Source organism: Notolepis coatsorum (assembly GCF_963971535.1).
Source record: "Notolepis coatsorum genome assembly, chromosome: 2".
NCBI classification, from domain to species: Eukaryota; Metazoa; Chordata; class Actinopteri; order Aulopiformes; family Paralepididae; genus Notolepis; species Notolepis coatsorum.
Window position 1 is genome coordinate 148,339,207 of NC_140166.1, and position 14,342 is coordinate 148,353,548.

Below are 14,342 nucleotides of genomic sequence, written 5' to 3' on the forward strand. Positions count from 1 at the left end.
TGCTGTATATACTGTACTATATATATATATATATATATATATATATATATATATATATATATATATATATATATATATATATATATTTATATTAGGGCTGTGCCCAACTAAGGATTTGGATGGTCGACTATGATTGGACGAAATTTGCCGTTAGTCAACTATTAGTCGACCATTAAATTTTTTTTTTTTTAAATATATAGTATAATATTTTTTTTTTTTTATCATTCCATTTGGGCTGTGGGGGGTGCTTAATGTCTGAAGGAGTCGACTGAAGGCTTCTTGTCCTCTGCAAAAGCATGCAATTGGTCCACTGATGGATACATCTGGCCTAACAAAATTAATAGTTGGTTTCAGGTTGGTTGTCAGTTTGGCCATGGGTAGGTAGGGAATTTATTTTATTTTATTTTTTTATTTTATTCTTTCCCACGGCGACTATGGATAGGGAATTTCTTTATTTAATTAAAATGTTCACAACAACATGGATGCATGTACGCTGCCACTGCCAGCATGTTTAATATCCATAATACTAAATGTTTGACTAAGATTTCTATGAAACTTTATTCTAAAAAAAAAAAAAAAACATTTTTTAAAAACTCATAAAATATATTGGGTCGCACCTAAATCGGCAGGGTCGGTCGGCAACCTGAAACCAACTATTAATTTTGTTAGGCCTTTAGATGGGTGAAATCCTCTTTCAGTGCCTCTGTGCCTGTTTTCTTAGGCAGTTAGCCTCTGGTATGCGTGCCATTAGCATTAGCCACGCTTTCTAGGCCTCTTTTCTTTTTGGAAAGAATGATTTAAAAAAAAATATATATATATATATATATATATTTTTTTATAAAAATCTTTTTCTTTTCTTTTTTGTATTCGACTTGGCAGTCGACTACGGCTCCTTTCGACCGATTAGTCGACTAATAGGGGTCAGCCCTAATATATATATATTTATTTATTCTTACCTGTCTGTACACTGTTAGTCTGCTGGCCAGTATGACTTACCACCAGTGTCTTTATACCTGATCACTGACTGTACACATTAATACTACAACTCTGTACATACATCTGATTAGCACCATTACTCAGTGGTACTAATTTATATATTTGTTGTACTGTACTTGTGTCTTGGGAGCTACAATTACAGAAATCCTAATTTAATTTCAAACATTTATTTAAACTCAAAAGGCAACTGAGGTTTCCCTCATTTACAGTCACGTTGAGTGTACAGAGTTAAGCAAAAAGGCATATCAAATCACACAGCATATCAAATCATAACAATAAGACAAGTAAGGATTGTTTAGTGAGGAACAATCAATTAAAACATGTATAACTTGATTGACAAGTTGGAGATCAAGGTTTTAAACTATGCAACAGGGGGGAGAATCTCAAGCTTTAAGGACTGTTGGATTTCATTCCAAATAATTTAGTCTAAATCTAAAATAACAAGAATAATGCTGCCAACAAATACAGCAATAAACCAATTGTTTAGGCTGCTGTGTTAGAGGAACGGTGCCAAACAATACATAAACATCCATAGAACACACTGTAATTAGTTGGGCGGATTATAATTTGTCGCGCTCTGTGAACTCACCCAATACTTAAAATCATATATTTAGTAAAAAAAAATTATATAAATCAATCCAGAAAACCCGACATATATTACAATTTAGCAGAGAAGAGGTTTAAACGCGAGGTAACGTTGCTGTCGCTAAATCGAAAGTGCCCGGTAACGGCTGCATGACCAGCGTCAAAACAAAACCTAACAGCACATCTGGAACAAGCAGCTGATTTCAGCCAAGTAACTAAATACTGGCTGATGTCACAAGATCCACAGAGAACGAGGTCAGCTTTTATGTTGTGTTAACGCTCCAAAACAAAGACATGATTAATATCACATTAGATTCAAGTGTAGGCCTATATTTACAGTAGGCCTACGAAAAGATGTTTGGCATCCAACCAGAGTGCAAATGTAACAGTAAAGTGCAATAGTAATATACAATGTACAGTACAACAGGTGATTAAACTGGGTATAAAATATATAAATGAGTAATAATAGTGCTAATCAGATGTATGTACACAGAGTTAGTAAGTCATACTGGTAGTATTAATATGTACAGTGATACAATACAGGTATAAAGACACTATTGCAGTAAGCAGAGGTGGGACCAAGTCATTGTTTTGCAAGTCTCAAGTCAGTCGCAAGTCTTGGTACTCAAGTCCCGAGTCAAGTCCCAAGTCAAGACAGGCAAGTCCCAAGTCGAGTCCCAAGTCAAGACTGACAAGTCCCAAGTCGAGTCCCAAGTCCTAAACTTTAAGTTTCGAGTCCTAAACAAGTCATAATACGCGTTTCACCAAAAGGTTTCATTATCAACTTGTTGGCAAAACATAATCTAATTTAGTAATTTCTATAAATGTAATAATATTCAGAATCAGTCTTACAACTAGATACAATTGGGCAAGAGCTGCTTGAAAACCAGTTCATGAGTATATTGAGAAAAAAAATAATAAGGATCACCATATCCATTTTAAAGGTATAGGATAACAATAACCAACATATTGTCTTCCCACTTGGACCAATCATTTATTTAACGTCTGCCTGCCCTGTATATACAGTCTAGGCACATGATCCATAATAGCAGACCTCGGTTCAATTAACCTTAACCCTTTATCAATTTTGGGGTATAAAAAATCTGTACTGAAATGACAAGGCATCTCTGCATTTCATATATTAGGTAGTTTATTAGGTATTAGAATTAGGTAGGGCCTAATTCGTGTGCGAGTTCCCTCTCTCTCTCTTGGATAAAATAACAAACTCAGCAAGGCCAACGGCTTCTCTGTTAAAGTGGGTGACAATATTGTCACAAGGAAAGATGAAATTACCTACCTGGGTTCCATCCTGTGACAAAATGGCAACCAATGTAATAAAAAAAAGTCAACCAACAAACTCGATTCTTGTACCAGATATCCTCACTGGTAAACAAGAATACCTTGAAGACTAACAGGAGCACTCATTCAAGGGTACTACGACTATGCTGATTTAGGTGCGACGCAATATATTTTATGAGTTAAAAATTTTTTAATTAATTTAAAAAATCCTTATATTTTTTTAATAAAGTTTCATAGAAATCTTAGTCAAACCTTTAGTATTATGGATATTAAACATGCTGGCAGAGTACATAAATCCATGTTGTTGTGAACATTTTAATTAAATAAAGAAATTCCCTATCCATAGTCGCCGTGGGAAAGAATAAAATAAAAATTTTAATTAAATAAATTCCCTACCTACCCATGGCCTTAACTGACAACCAACAGGAAACAAACAATATTTTTTGTTATGCCCTGTGGTAGTAAGTTTGATTGATTGATTGAAAAGTTTATTAACAGATTGCAGAATGGGTACAGTACAGTACAGCTCAATACATACAATTGTTAAGGGGATGCAGACCAGAGAAAGACTTTCGTCTTGTTTACACCAGGGTCCCCCATTTTCAATTCATCATAACATATATGACATACATGACATACAGATAGACAGTACTGCTACATCTATACATTTATGACATATCAGATTTGCAAATACAGTACTGTTTGTGATACAAAAGTGTCCAGAAAAGGAGTGTATATACATTTGGCATAGAAACTGTACATTGGAGGAGGTTGGTTGGGTGGGGTGGGGTTGGGTGGGTTGGGTGAGGGCTGTACATTGGAGGTGGGGGGGGGGGGGGGGGTTGGGAAGGGGACACACACACATTTTACACTGTACATTGGAATATTGACAAAGCCTTACTTGGTCATTTACTGTACAACTAGGTTAGGACATTTGTAGGGGCCAGTTTCGAATTGCAGTCTCACGTAGGTGTTTTTTGAGAGTGTTTTTGAAGGTGGGTAGTGATTCACATTCCTTTACAGCTTTAGGTAGGGCGTTCCACATTGATGTGGCATAATTGCGAAACGTGTTTAGTCCCTTGTTTGAGCCGAATCTGGGTTTTACATGATTTGTGGAGCTCCCTCTGGTGTTGTGATCGTGGTATTCACTGACCTTTGGGAAGTATTTTGACATGTACATGGGTACCTTGGTCGCATAGTGTATCTTGTAGACCAGGCCCATTGCAAGTTGCTGTACTCTGTCGTCTACTCTAAGCCATCCTAGGTTGTCAAAGTGGGCAGGGGTGAGGTGGGTTCTAGGAGTCAGGTCAAGTAGTAGTCTGACTAGCTTGTTTTGAGATGTTTGTAATTTGTTTTTTAGTGCCTTTGAGGTGCTTTGGTACCATGAGGTGCAAGCATAGTCGTAGTACCCTTGAATGAGTGCTCCTGCTAGAGTCTTCAGGGTATTCTTGTTTACCAGAGAGGAGATCCGGTACAAGAATCGCGTTCGTTGGTTGACTTTTTTTATTACATTGGATGCCATTTTGTCACAGGAAAGATTAGCCTCTAGGATGGAACCCAGGTAGGTAATTTCATCTTTCCTTGTGATAATATTGTCACCCACTGTAACCGAGAAGCCGTCGGTCTTGCTGAGTTTGTTATTTGAACCGAAGAGAATGGACTCTGTTTTGCCCATGTGTAATGATAGTTTGTTGTCGGCGAGCCATATGCAGATTTTGCCTAGTTCCGAGCTGAGGGCTTTTTCAACCTGTAACTTGTTCTTGTCAGAGACCAGCAGGGCTGAGTCGTCCGCAAACAGGAACAAGTTGCAGTCACAAGCTGACGACATGTCATTTGCATAAATTAGGAATAGTAGCGGTCCTAGTATGCTTCCTTGTGGAACACCACAGCTCACTGTGAGGGGGGGGGATAGGGTACCGTTTACTTCCACCATCTGTTCCCTCCCCTCCAGGTAGGATTGTATCCAGCTCACTGATAAACTATCAAAACCAATTGCTTTTAGCTTGTCAATCAGAATGGTGTGATTGACAGTGTCGAAGGCCTTTTGTAGGTCCAGCATGACCATGCCGCAGTATTTGCCCGCGTCCACCTCTTGTTTGATGTGGTCGTTCAAGTAGAGAAGGCATGTGTCAGTGGAGTGGGATGTTCTGAAGCCAGATTGGAATTCGTAGATTAGATTTTTTTCCGCGAGGTACTTTTCGATCTGTTCGTATACTATTTTTTCCATGACTTTCGAGATGGATGTAAGGATAGAAACAGGGCGGTAGTTACCCGGGTCTAATTTGCTGCCCTTTTTGTGCAGGGGTGTTACTCTCGCAATTTTGAAGTCCTTGGGGACGTGTCCCTGTTTTATGGAGAGGTTTATTATGTGTGTGATGACTGGGGTGATGGCTGCTGCTGAGTCTCTGAGGAATTTGGAGGGGATGTTGTCATGGCCAGTGGCCTTGTTTGGTTGGAGGGCGCTCAGTTTTTTGAGTACCTCATCTGTAGTTACTATTTCCAGTTTGAAGTCGTCTTTGTGGACGCCTAGGTTCATGTAGTATGCTACTATGTGTTCTACCCCATACTGCCCTGAGTGGGAGGGTAGTTTGTTTACCAGTGTTGTGGCTATGTTTGTGAAGAAAGTGTTTAAGTAATTGGCTACATCCAGCTTGTCTGTGATGAGCGTGTTGTCCGTCTTTATGTTTATGTTTGAGAACCTGGTTTTGAGTTTTTTACTGCAGCCTAGTTGATTGTTGAGTAATTTCCAAAGTTCACGTGGTTTATTTTTGTTTTCCTCGGTTTTGTCATTGATGAAATTTTTTTTAGCAGTTTTGATCATGGAGTTTACGTCATTTCTTAGTCTGTTTCTTTCTAGTTTGAGTTCAGTCACGTGGTCTTGGAGTTCACTGCTCGTGCTTTTGGTAAGCTTTGACTGACTTTTACGAAACTCAGAGCATTTTTTGTCTCTGGCTTTCATAGCGGTCAGTATTTCAGTGTGCATCCATGGCTCAGCGCGATTTTTTACCCTGGTGGTTCTTAGGGGGGCCATTTTGTTTAGTATTGATGAAAATTTGGTTTTGAAGCCAAGCCAAGTTTCTTCAACCAGTGTACCATTGAGTTCATCTGACCAGTCCAGACTCTCCAGTTCAAGGTTAAAGGCCTCGCTAGAGTAGGTTTTGAGGTCTCTAGATGTGACTGTTTTGTGACAGCCAGCCTTTAGTTTTAGCTTTTTGCGGGTACAGAATATCATGTAATGATCACTTAACCCGCATGCTATAACCCCTTTACTGGAGATCTTGGACTTGTCAGAGGTCAGTATGAGGTCAATGGTAGTCTGAGTTGATTCACATATCCTTGTGGGTTGGGTGATTAGTTGGCTGAGGCCGTGCAGATCACAAAACCTATTGAAGGATTTGAAGACGGGTGCATTTTTTTGTTGCATATCCGTGTTCCAATCCCCAATAAGAATTTTTTCCGCATCCTCAGCTCCAGCTAAGCACACATCCAGAGTATCATAAAACCCAGTTTGATCTGGCGGTCTGTATATTGTGCCGACTAGAACAGATTTTGCCCTTTCAAATAAAATTTCCACCCATACGGTTTCAATTGTCTCATGATGAAGGTCAGTACGGGTAATGAATTTGGTGTCCTTATGTATGTACATACAAACACCACCTCCATACTGGTTTCTGTCATTACGGACTATAGTATAGTTCTCTATTTCTATTTCAGGGTCTGTTACAGATGGATCAAGTTTAGTTTCAGTAAAGCATATTATGTCTACCTTACCGCTCATAAACAGGTTTCTTAATTCGTCCAGCTTATGCTTAATGCTGTTTACATTAAGGTGAAAGATGTGTAGTCCGTTTTTATTAGTCATACTAGTAGTATTAATATGTAGTGATACAGGTATAAAGACACTATGGTAGTAAGTTATACTGGTAGTATTAATATGTACAGTGATACAGGTATAAACTATAAAGACACTATGGTAGTAAGTCATACTGGTAGTATTAATATGTACAGTGATACAGGTATAAAGACACTATGGTAGTAAGTCATACTGGTAGTATTAATAGTATAAAAAAAAGAAAGAAAAAATATTTTGCCTCCAAGATCTTGCGCCTCCATTCCAATTAAACGAAAGTAAGCAGCGCCTTCCCGCCTCCATTCCAATGAAACGAAAGTAAGCGGCGCCTCGACTCCACCTCTCTACAACAAGCATGTGGAGATTATCTGTGTTGAAAACAACAAGGACATGTGCAGCAGACATGTCGATGAAGAAGTCATCAGACGTGTGGTTACACTTTAAAATATGCAAAGACAATGCCCAAAAAGCCGAGTGCCAGATATGCCAGAAGAAAATGGCATATCACAACAACTTTGTCAAATCACGTAAAAAACTTAAGTATCGTTGTACACGACGGCGACGCCACATAAAAAAACATTATATGCCTATGCTGCTATGACTAATGTGTTACCAAGTTGGCTAATTTAATTGTAATCATCTGCTTTTGTAGGTGCATTGTCTGATATAATTATAAATTAAATATAATATAATTGTTTGCTTGATAGACGAAGGTTGCAACATAATTATGTAATGTCATGTCGTTGGCTGTGAGAGCAGCCCCACTGCACCCAGGCAGCGCAGCCGAGTGAAACCTTGTTGCGTCACAGTCACGAAAGGGGCTACTTAATTAATTAATCCAATCCACTTTATTTATAGAGCACATTTAAAAACAAAAAAGTTTACCAAAGTGCTGTACAAGTCCCACAACATAAAGATACAAATAAAAAAATATATACATTATAATAAAAAAATAAAATCTTGAAGCTTTGAATTAAAATCGAAGCTCGGCCCCGAAGCTTCGATTGCCAAAAAAAGCTTCCAAGGTCAGCCCTAGTATGTACAGACAGATGTGGATATCACTGTACAACTGTAAAAGCAAAACTGTACATTGGAATATTGACAAAACCATACTTGGTCATTTACTGTACATTGGAGGGGGTTGGGTTAGGACATTTACAGGGGCCAGTTTCGAATTGCAGTCTCCCGTAGGGGTTCTTTTGAGAGTGGTTTTGAAAGTGGGTAGTGATTCACATTCCTTTACAGCTGTGGGTAGGGCGTTCCACATTGATGTGGCATAATTGCTAAACGTGTTTAGTCCCTTGTTTGAGCCGAATCTGGGTTTAACATGATTTGTGGAGCTCCCTCTGGTGTTGTGATCGTGGTATTCACTGACCTTTGGGAAGTATTTTGACATGTACATGGGTACCTTAGTGGTGTACTGTATCTTGTAGACCAGGCCCATTGCAAGTTGCTGTACTCTGTAGTCTACTCTAAGCCATCCTAGGTTGTCAAAGTGGGCAGGGGTGAGGTGGGTTCTAGGAGTCAGGTCAAGCAGTAGTCTGACCAGTTTGTTTTGAGATGTAATGTTAGCCAGCCTTGTAGCTAGCAGAGCCAGGTAAACAATGTAACAGGGACACGTCCCCAAGGACTTCAAAATTGCGAGGGTGACCCCTCTGCACAAAAAGGGCAGCAAATTAGACCCAGGCAACTACCGCCCTGTTTCTATTCTCACCTCCATCTCGAAAGTCATGGAAAAAATAGTCTACGAACAGGTCGAAAAGTACCTAGCGGAAAAAAATCTAATCTACGAATTCCAATCTGGCTTCAGAACATCCCACTCCACTGACACATGCCTTCTCTATTTGAATGACCACATCAAACAAGAGGTGGACTCAGGCAAATACTGCGGCATGGTCATGCTGGACCTACAATAGGCCTTTGACACGGTCAATCACTCCATTCTGATTGACAAGCTAAAAGCAATTGGTTTTGATAGTCTATCAGTGAGCTGGATGCAATCCTACCTTGAGGGGAGGGAACAGATGGTGGAGGTAAACGGTACCCTATCCCCCCCCCTCACAGTGAGCTGTGGTGTTCCACAAGGAAGCATACTAGGACCGCTACTGTTCCTAATTTATGCAAATGACATGTCGTCAGCTTGTGACTGCAACTTGTTCCTGTTTGCGGACGACTCAGCCCTGCTGGTCTCTGACAAGAACAAGTTACAGGTTGAAAAAACCCTCAGCTCGGAACTAGGCAGAATCTGCATATGGCTCGCTGATAACAAACTATCATTACACATGGGCAAAACAGAGTCCATTCTCTTCGGTTCAAATAACAAACTCAGCAAGACCGACGGCTTCTCAGTTACAGTGGGTGACAATATTGTCACAAGGAAAGATGAAATTACCTACCTGGGTTCCATCCTAGAGGCTAATCTCTCCTGTGACAAAATGGCATCCAATGTAATAAAAAAAGTCAACCAACGAACTCGATTCTTGTACCGGATCTCCTCTCTGGTAAACAAGAACACCCTGAAGACTCTGGCAGGAGCACTCATTCAGGGGTACTACGACTATGCTTGCACCTCATGGTACCAAAGCACCTCAAAGGCGCTAAAAACAAAATTACAAACATCTCAAAACAAACTGGTCAGACTACTGCTTGACCTTACTCCTAGAACCCACCTCACCCCTGCCCACTTTGACAACCTAGGATGGCTTAGAGTAGACGACAGAGTACAACAACTTGCAATGGGCCTGGTCTACAAGATACACTACACGACCAAGGTACCCATGTACATGTCAAAATACTTCCCAAAGGTCAGTGAATACCACGATCACAACACCAGAGGGAGCTCCACAAATCATGTTAAATCCAGATTCGGCTCAAATAAGGGACTAAACACGTTTCGCAATTATGCCACATCAATGTGGAACGCCCTACCCAAAGCTGTAAAGGAATGTGGATCACTACCCACTTTCAAAACCTCTCTCAAGGGACACCTACGGGAGACTGCAATTCAACACTGGCCCCTGTAAATATCCTAACCCAACCCCCTCCAATGTACAGTCATTTACCTAGTATGGTTGTCAATAGTTCAATGTACAATTGTGTTTGTTTGTACAGTGTCTCCTCCCCCCCCCCCCCCCTCAATGTACAGTGTTACTTGTTTATACAGTGTGCCCCCGGCCCCCCCCCCAACCACCTCCAATGTAAATTACCCAGTATGGTTGTCAATATCCCAATGTACCCAACCCCCCCCACCCAACCTCCTCCAATGTACAGTTTCTACGTCAAATGTATATACTCCCTTTTCTTGACTCCTTCTGTATCACAAACAGTACTGTATTTGCAAATCTGGTATGTCATAAATGTATAGATGTAGCAGTACTGACTATCTGTATGTCATGTATGTCATATATGTCTATATGAATTGAAAATGGGGGACCCTGATGGAAACAAGACAAACGTCTTTCTCAGGTCTGCATCCCCTTAACAATTGTATGTATTGAGCCGTACTGTATTGTACCCATTCTGCAATCTGTTAAATAAAGTTTTCATTCATTCATTCATTCATGTAACGTGAGCTAGCCTTGTAGCTAGCAGAGCCAGGTAAACAATGTAACGTGAGCTAGCCTTGTAGCTAGCAGAGCCAGGTAAACAATGTAACGTGAGCTAGCCTTGTAGCTAGCAGAGCCAGGTAAACAATGTAACGTTAGCCAGCCTTGTAGCTAGCTAGCTCAGTCAGTAACGTTAGAGCATAATAATTACCCAGCAGCACAACACGCAGCTAGCCGACGTTAAGCAAGTGAGTGATGAACACGAAGATGCTAAATAACATCGATCTGGTTGATTGATCACAAAGATCGATCTGTTGTGATGACAACAACATTTAACGTTAAGCTAGTCAACACATTAGCTATTGTCTGATTATTAGCCTAAATCTACCGACATCTTCCACCTACCTTATTCGATATGTTCCTACCTTATTAGATATTTATTCACAGTTGTATCACGTCCTCTGTGTGTTGTTGACCACAGGGGTTGTAGTCGAGATAGCTGGAGAAAACAGACGCTGGGAGTCTCCACCGTGTCAGAGCTAACAGGTTAGGAAACAAGCTAACCCTAACCCGGGAGTCACGTGACTTCTTCTTCTTCTTGTAAATTTCCGGCAGACTACGCGTCTAGGCGTATTGCCGCCCTCCACAGGACAGAGGGAGCACTATAGATTTCCGCCCTCCCTATATTATGTTTGTCGTGGAAATATATTATCATGTCATTAGACAGCTTGACTGGTACACTTTGACCTGGTACACTTTGACCAGTTATATAATGTGCTCAGATGTGGCACACATACTGTCCCTTTAAGTCTTTTTTCCTCTCAGCAAGGATTGTGTTTCTTCAGGGCCATAACCCAAGGTTATGGGAACAGTTAGACAAAGCTGTTTTGCTTTCAGAGACGAGTCATAGCCATAATACAGTCGTATTATTAATGTCTCTAACCAGCCATTTTGTTTCTTCTACGTCATTTTCATGTATTTAATTGTATTTAAAAGTACCTCGCGGAAAAAAATCTAATCTACGAATTCCAATCTGGCTTCAGAACATCCCACTCGACTGACACATGCCTTCTCTATTTGAACGACCACATCAAACAAGAGGTGGACGCGGGCAAATACTGCGGCATGGTCATGCTGGACCTACAAAAGGCCTTCGACACTGTCAATCACACCATTCTGATTGACAAGCTAAAAGCAATTGGTTTTGATATTCTATCAGTGAGCTGGATACAATCCTACCTGGAGGGGAGAGAACAGATGGTGGAGGTAAACGGTACCCTATCCCCCCCCCCCCCTCACAGTGAGCTGTGGTGTTCCACAAGGAAGCATACTAGGACCGCTACTATTCCTAATTTATGCAAATGACATGTCGTCAGCTTGTGACTGCAACTTGTTCCTGTTTGCGGATGACTCAGCCCTGCTGGTCTCTGACAAGAACAAGTTACAGGTTGAAAAAACCCTCAGCTCGGAACTAGGCAAAATCTGCATATGGCTCGCCGACAACAAACTATCATTACACATGGGCAAAACAGAGTCCATTCTCTTCGGTTCAAATAACAAACTCAGCAAGACCGACGGCTTCTCGGTTACAGTGGGTGACAATATTGTCACAAGGAAAGATGAAATTACCTACCTGGGTTCCATCCTAGAGGCTAATCTTTCCTGTGACAAAATGGCATCCAATGTAATAAAAAAAGTCAACCAACGAACTTGATTCTTGTACCGGATCTCCTCTCTGGTAAACAAGAATACCCTGAAGACTCTGGCAGGAGCACTCATTCAAGGATACTACGACTATGCTTGCACCTCATGGTACCAAAGCACCTCAAAGGCACTAAAAAACTAATTACAAACATCTCAAAACAAGCTAGTCAGACTACTGCTTGACCTGACTTCTAGAACCCACCTCACCCCTGCCCACTTTGACAACCTAGGATGGCTTAGAGTAGACGACAGAGTACAGCAACTTGCAATGGGCCTGGTCTACAAGATACACTACGCGACCAAGGTACCCATGTACATGTCAAAATACTTCCCAAAGGTCAGTGAATACCACGATCACAACACCAGAGGGAGATCCACAAATCATGTTAAACCCAGATTCGGCTCAAACAAGGGACTAAACACGTTTCGCAATTATGCCACATCAATGTGGAACGCCCTACCCAAAGCTGTAAAGGAATGTGAATCACTACCCACTTTCAAAAACACTCTCAAAGAACACCTACGGGAGACTGCAATTCGAAACTGGCCCCTACAAATGTCCTAACCCAGTTGTACAGTAAATTACCAAGTATGGCTTTGTCAGTATTCCAATGTACAGTGTACAGTGTCGTCGTCCCCCCCCCCCTACCCAACCCCCCCCCCCCCCCCCCCACCTCCAATGTACAGCCCCCACCCAGCCCCAACCCCACCCACCCAACCTCCTCCAATGTACAGTTACTACGTCAAATGTATATACACTCTTTTTCTGGACACTTTTTGTATCACAAACAGTACTGTACTTGCAAATCTGATATGTCATAAATGTATAGATGTAGCAGTACTGTCTATATTGAAGATATAATGCTTGTTTGCAAAGTTTGCTGGAGCCACTTCATCCAGAAGGGCACACCCCGGTCAGAGAGCGGACGCAGACACAGAGAACAGTCCTTTCGTATTTATTAAGGATTCTGTTGTTGAGCGATATGCTTCCATCCAGGTCGTAGGGCTGGATGGAGCAATCAAAGATTGAGTGAGTGGTGTTCTGCAACAGATAAGCAGAACACACAATAATTAACAGAGGTACATGCTTATTAATCATAACCTGAACACACAGCAAAATATGCTATCTAGCATATTAGCATTGGCTGCATGGACCAAACATAATGCGCACAACTGAAAGGATGCTATCTAGCATGTTAGCATCGGCCGCATGGACCAAACATAATGCACACAACTGAAAAGATGCTATCTAGCATAATAGCATCGGCCGCATGGACCAACATAACAAGTAAATGGCAGAATGCAATGGCATCCAGAACACACAACTGAAGAGATGCTATAGCATTATTGGCATTAGCATAGCTCAATTAGCAGCATGAATTAACACAACGTAGCAAACCAAATCATAGTCACACATGCATGTCACAGCATCTCAACACATAAGGCAGGCTACATATGACATGTATCTATCATTACCATAGGCACTATATTTGTAGGCTATTGGTGACTTACTTAGTTCATGAACGCACTCTTACTGGGAAAGCAGACAGCAATGGAACACATGGGGGCAAGATGGCCGCTGTATTTAAACCCATTAGGACCCCTGGGCTGTCCAGAGAGATGCCAGACTATAAATAATAGGACCCCTGGGCCATCAAAGAAGTGCCTGACTGGAAATGACAATACACAGCATAACAAATCATGGGGAATTTACAACAGCCGCCCCAAGAATAGCATAGCTATTATGTAAACAGTCAAATTCCCTAAGTGGCTACCGAGGTCTCTGATTGTCGCCATCATTTGCCACAGTCGGGTCGGGAGCGTAGGACACTTGTGGCAGGGAGGCATCCCGCCGCCCCATCAGCAACCTGTTTGGTGTCACATAATGGTGGCTTAAGGGGCCGCAACCGGGCAGGAGGTAAGTCTGCCACCATTGGAGCCACCGGCTCCCACCTCCACTTCCTACATCCTGTGCAGGTCCTCTGATGATGCTTGATGGCCCGTCTTCCCCACAGGACCCAGTACTGGTGCCTGATCTCTGCGAAGACCCTATCGGGCCCTGGGTGGAGTAGGCGGGCATCTACATCCTTGATGAGTTTCGTCACTGCATGGCCAGGATCGAGAACTATGGGGTGGATGTCAGTAGAACAGGAGGTGTCCAGGTGACAAGAGCGTCCACCAATTTGGAGAAGACCCATTGTATGATCCATCTCTGGTGAGAGCGTACTGAGCTTACTACTGGGCAGTACTGGGTTTCCAGCTCTGAGACACTTAAATCCCTCTGGGAAGCAGTCCGCCTGGCTGGTCTTCAGCAGGAAGACTTCGGTGTCATGCAGGTTAGGTTGAGGTAAGGAGGAGTCGGC

General features: G+C 41.7%; 1 protein-coding gene across 2 annotated transcripts in view; it reads right to left on the minus strand.

Moving 5' to 3' along the window:
• azi2 (5-azacytidine induced 2) overlaps positions 1 to 10,835 on the minus strand; it is a 63,316-nt gene extending 52,481 nt beyond the window's left edge. For both annotated transcript variants that reach the window (XM_084307453.1, XM_084307452.1), the window contains exon 1: positions 10,701 to 10,835. The gene's annotated coding sequence lies outside the window, so the exon portion shown is untranslated. The remainder of the gene's footprint in view (positions 1 to 10,700) is intronic.
• Between the last annotated feature and the right edge of the window lie 3,507 nt (positions 10,836 to 14,342).